Genomic DNA, 6,000 nt, shown 5'->3' on the forward strand with positions numbered 1-6,000 from the left:
CAGCCCCGGGATCCAGGCCCCGGCCCAGCCCCCGAAATCCAGGCCCCAGCCCAGCCCCCCGAAATCCAGGCCCCGGCCCAGCCCCCGAAATCCAGGCCCTGGCCCAGCCCCGGGATCCAGCCCCGGGATCCAGGCCCCTGCCCAGCCCCAGGATCCAGGCCCTGGCCCAGCCCCCGAAATCCAGGCCCCGGCCCAGCCCCGGGATCCAGGCCCCGGCCCAGCCCCGGGATCCAGGCCCCCGGCCCAGCCCCCCGAAATCCAGGCCCCGGCCCAGCCCCGGGATCCAGGGCCCAGCCCCCAAAATCCAGGCCCCGGCCCAGCCCCGGGATCCAGGCCCCGGCCCAGCCCCGGGATCCAGGCCCCGGCCCAGCCCCGGGATCCAGGCCCCGGCCCAGCCCCCAAAATCCAGGCCCCTGCCCAGCCCCCGAAATCCAGGCCCCAGCCCAGCCCCCCGAAATCCAGGCCCCGGCCCAGCCCCCCGAAATCCAGGCCCTGGCCCAGCCCCGGGATCCAGCCCCGGGATCCAGGCCCCAGCCCAGCCCCCAAAATCCAGGCCCCGGCCCAGCCCTCGAAATCCAGGCCCCGGCCCAGCCCCCGAAATCCAGGCCCCGGCCCAGCCCAGGGATCCAGGCCCCGGCCCAGCCCCCGAAATCCAGGCCCCGGCCCAGCCCCGAAATCCAGGCCCCGGCCCAGCCCCGGGATCCAGGCCCCGGCCCAGCCCCAAAATCCAGGCCCCTGCCCAGCCCCGGGATCCAGGCCCCGGCCCAGCCCCCGGCCAAGCCCCTGAAATCCAGGCCCCGGCCCAGCCCCGGGATCCAGGCCCCGGCCCAGCCCCCGGCCCAGCCCCCGAAATCCAGGCCCCGGCCCAGCCCCGGGATCCAGGCCCCGGCCCAAAATCCAGGCCCCGGCCCAGCCCCCGAAATCCAGGCCCCGGCCCAGCCCCGGGATCCAGGCCCCGGCCCAGCCCCGGGATCCAGGCCCCGGCCCAGCCCCCGAAATCCAGGCCCCAGCCCAGCCCCCCGAAATCCAGGCCCCGGCCCAGCCCCCCGAAATCCAGGCCCTGGCCCAGCCCCGGGATCCAGCCCCGGGATCCAGGCCCCAGCCCAGCCCCCAAAATCCAGGCCCCGGCCCAGCCCTCGAAATCCAGGCCCCGGCCCAGCCCCCGAAATCCAGGCCCCGGCCCAGCCCAGGGATCCAGGCCCCGGCCCAGCCCCCGAAATCCAGGCCCCGGCCCAGCCCCGAAATCCAGGCCCCGGCCCAGCCCCGGGATCCAGGCCCCGGCCCAGCCCCCAAAATCCAGGCCCCTGCCCAGCCCCGGGATCCAGGCCCCGGCCCAGCCCCCGGCCAAGCCCCTGAAATCCAGGCCCCGGCCCAGCCCCGGGATCCAGGCCCCGGCCCAGCCCCCGGCCCAGCCCCCGAAATCCAGGCCCCGGCCCAGCCCCGGGATCCAGGCCCCGGCCCAAAATCCAGGCCCCGGCCCAGCCCCCGAAATCCAGGCCCCGGCCCAGCCCCCGAAATCCAGGCCCCGGCCCAGCCCCGGGATCCAGGCCCCGGCCCAGCCCCCGGGATCCAGGCCCCGGCCCAGCCCCGGGATCCAGGCCCCTGCCCAGCCCCGGGATCCAGGCCCCGGCCCAGCCCCCGAAATCCAGGCCCCGGCCCAGCCCCGGGATCCAGCCCCCGGCCCAGCCCCCAAAATCCAGGCCCCGGCCCAGCCCCCGAAATCCAGGCCCCGGCCCAGCCCCCGAAATCCAGGCCCCTGCCCAGCCCCAGGATCCAGCCCCCGGCCCAGCCCCCCGAAATCCAGGCCCCGGCCCAGCCCCGGGATCCAGGCCCCTGCCCAGCCCCGGGATCCAGGCCCCAGCCCAGCCCCCAAAATCCAGGCCGCGGCCCAGCCCCCGAAATCCAGGCCCCGGCCCAGCCCCCGAAATCCAGGCCCCGGCCCAGCCCAGGGATCCAGGCCCCGGCCCAGCCCCCGAAATCCAGGCCCCGGCCCAGCCCCGAAATCCAGGCCCCGGCCCAGCCCCGGGATCCAGGCCCCGGCCCAGCCCCCAAAATCCAGGCCCCTGCCCAGCCCCGGGATCCAGGCCCCGGCCCAGCCCCCGGCCCAGCCCCCGAAATCCAGGCCCCGGCCCAGCCCCGGGATCCAGGCCCCGGCCCAGCCCCCGGCCCAGCCCCCGAAATCCAGGGCCCGGCCCAGCCCCGGGATCCAGGCCCCGGCCCAAAATCCAGGCCCCGGCCCAGCCCCCGAAATCCAGGCCCCGGCCCAGCCCCCGAAATCCAGGCCCCGGCCCAGCCCCGGGATCCAGGCCCCGGCCCAGCCCCCGGGATCCAGGCCCCTGCCCAGCCCCGGGATCCAGGCCCCGGCCCAGCCCCCGAAATCCAGGCCCCGGCCCAGCCCCGGGATCCAGCCCCCGGCCCAGCCCCCAAAATCCAGGCCCCTGCCCAGCCCCGGGATCCAGGCCCCGGCCCAGCCCCCGGATCCAGGCCCCGGCCCAGCCCCCAAAATCCAGGCCCCGGCCCAGCCCCCGAAATCCAGGGCCCGGCCCAGCCCCGGGATCCAGGCCCCGGCCCAAAATCCAGGCCCCAGCCCAGCCCCCGAAATCCAGGCCCCGGCCCAGCCCCCGAAATCCAGGCCCCTGCCCAGCCCCAGGATCCAGCCCCCGGCCCAGCCCCCCGAAATCCAGGCCCCGGCCCAGCCCCGGGATCCAGGCCCCTGCCCAGCCCCGGGATCCAGGCCCCAGCCCAGCCCCCAAAATCCAGGCCGCGGCCCAGCCCCCGAAATCCAGGCCCCGGCCCAGCCCCCGAAATCCAGGCCCCGGCCCAGCCCAGGGATCCAGGCCCCGGCCCAGCCCCGAAATCCAGGCCCCGGCCCAGCCCCGGGATCCAGGCCCCGGCCCAGCCCCCAAAATCCAGGCCCCTGCCCAGCCCCGGGATCCAGGCCCCGGCCCAGCCCCCGGCCCAGCCCCCGAAATCCAGGCCCCGGCCCAGCCCCGGGATCCAGGCCCCGGCCCAGCCCCCGGCCCAGCCCCCGAAATCCAGGGCCCGGCCCAGCCCCGGGATCCAGGCCCCGGCCCAAAATCCAGGCCCCGGCCCAGCCCCCGAAATCCAGGCCCCGGCCCAGCCCCCGAAATCCAGGCCCCGGCCCAGCCCCGGGATCCAGGCCCCGGCCCAGCCCCCGGGATCCAGGCCCCGGCCCAGCCCCGGGATCCAGGCCCCTGCCCAGCCCCGGGATCCAGGCCCCGGCCCAGCCCCCGAAATCCAGGCCCCGGCCCAGCCCCGGGATCCAGCCCCCGGCCCAGCCCCCAAAATCCAGGCCCCTGCCCAGCCCCGGGATCCAGGCCCCGGCCCAGCCCCCGGATCCAGGCCCCGGCCCAGCCCCCAAAATCCAGGCCCCGGCCCAGCCCCCGAAATCCAGGCCCCGGCCCAGCCCCGGGATCCAGGCCCCGGCCCAGCCCCCGAAATCCAGGCCCCGGCCCAGCCCCCGAAATCCAGGCCCCTGCCCAGCCCCGGGATCCAGGCCCCGGCCCAGCCCCCGAAATCCAGGCCCGGCCCAGCCCCCCGAAATCCAGGCCCCGGCCCAGCCCCCAAAATCCAGGCCCCCGGGATCCAGGCCCCCGGGATCCAGGCCCCCGGGATCCAGGCCCCCGGGATCCAGGCCCCCGGGATCCTGGATCCCGGGATCCAGGCCCCCGGGATCCAGGCCCCCGGGATCCAGGCCCCCGGGATCCAGGCCCCCGGGATCCAGGCCCCCGGGATCCAGCCCCCCGGGATCCAGGCCCCCGGGATCCAGGCCCCCGGGATCCAGGCCCCCGGGATCCGGCCTAGCAAATTCTGAATGGTACCGTTATAGTGGTAAACATTACCGCTACAAATAGACACAATCTTATTTCAAGAAAACTTTTCCAAAAAGGGAGTGAGACAAGAAAACATTCCTTGAAAGTAGAATGATGTGGTTATATTAAGAATTGTAAGACAAATTCTTAAATTTACATTATATTTGTTTACTGTGTTTTTTTTTACTGTAATTTGCGGTTATTCGCTGTTGAGTGAGAGAAATAAATGAACAAATATACAAAAGATTTGAACGATTCAAATTTTCTGAAAAATTCAAATGCCAATTAATATACTACAACAAATTTCATGGGAAGGACCTAACACTTTGTGCAATTAATTTTTTTTTTACAACTTATATGTAAAGGGGTAGTTTCGGAAATATTGTTAGAATTAGAATTAAAAAACAAATCAGGCAAAATTTATGCTGTTGTCAAAATTTTAATCAACATCATTTATTTTCGTACTTTCAGAATGAAACAAATGAAAGTCAAAATGGTATTCATGACCCTTACTTTAGTTTTGAGTAAAAGTTAATTTTTTTCTCAAAATTCAAGATGATAAATGTTTAATAGGGCTGTCCGTTTTCAAATAATTTTTCGAGGAAATTCAAAACTGCACTTGACAGAATATTCAAAAGTTTTACTCACACCAGCCTTTCACGCTGGTCAAAAGCTGCACACAAAGCACACCATTACAAACTTCATGCAGTGATGGATATACGGAACACTGGAGTGTTTTGCAATCCACAGTCAAGTGCGCATGTGAATAGTTTTTTTTTTTTTTTAATATTCGAAGCAGCAAAAAGCTATTGCGAGTATTGAATTGATGATTGAATCTTCCAATTCAGCATATGCAGCACAGCCTGAAAGTTTACTAAAATAATCCAAAATTGCAAGGAGTTTACCGTACTTTCTTTGAATTTGAACAAAACTTGATTTGGAACTGAATACTAAATTATTTGAAAATGCACAGCCATGAGAACACTAGAAAATACGTCCCAATAAACTTTTTAACATTCGCATTGCGTCCCGGGTATGAGTGACAAACAAGCAATGGCCTTTATGCACAAACCTATCTAATTATCTAAAATTCACACATAGAAAATGCATATAACAATAATAATTTGGGAGGCATGGGCGTCACCAACATTTTTTCTAGAGGGGGGAGCAAAGCACTTTTTTCCCCAACAAATGCCTATATTTTCCCGATGTTTTCGAGGGTGGGCACGGACGTTTGAACCCCCACTCATTAAATTAACAACAATATGACTTCGCGCCTTTTTCTTTTTCCCCCATTTTTTTCTCTTTTTTTCTTTTGGCTTGTCCGGGGGTGGGGGGGGGGGGGGGGCAAGCGCCTCCCCCTCATGTCGCTCATGTTGGGAGGCTAATCATCCTTATTCGCAGCTGAGAAGCTGAATTGTGAAGGACGCAACTACAACATGGTCGAGCCGCAGGCATGTAAAGGCGCCTTTGGCAGCCAGCTATATGACCCATACATGACCGAGGAGCACAGCCAAAGATCAAAAGTGTTTGATTATTTCGGAGGGAGGAATACCGGAGGGTGCTGAGAAATACCCTTGTGGCACAGGAGAGAACCAACGAAAAACTCTACTCACACATGGTCCTAGCCGGGAACGAAGACCACAGTGGTGAGAGGTGAGCGCTTTACGTACTAGCCACCCATGCCACCCATGCCACCCATACAGGGTGGTGCAAAAAGAAGGAAATCCACTTTTGACAGGAATTTTAAATAACCTTATTATTTAACTTATTGAACTGTTTTTTTTTTAATGTAGTGAATTATACCGGTAGCTTCTCAACTATACATGGTGAACAAATATTGAAACAAAAAAGTACGAAAAGTGTTATTATGCTTTTTTGAATACAAGTCACAAAAATCACTGTTGTTCACGTGTAAGTCTAGTGTAGTTATTTTTTGTCTTCAAATCAAGATCCGGAGCTTCGTCAAGCAGATGGAATAAAGCAGTGGACAAACAGGTTTGGCACATGAAAATTTTAAACTACCATATATCTCAGAGACAAAATATGCATTTGCAAGCACTTTTTTGTCACTTACATGTAGGTTTCAATACCACTGAATTTTTTTAATATGCTCAACAAGTAGGTGAAAATTGATGTCAGAAGTGGGTTTCCTTCTTTTTGCACC

This window comes from Patiria miniata, unplaced genomic scaffold (assembly GCF_015706575.1).
Source record: "Patiria miniata isolate m_02_andy unplaced genomic scaffold, ASM1570657v1 HiC_scaffold_24, whole genome shotgun sequence".
Taxonomy (NCBI): Eukaryota; Metazoa; Echinodermata; class Asteroidea; order Valvatida; family Asterinidae; genus Patiria; species Patiria miniata.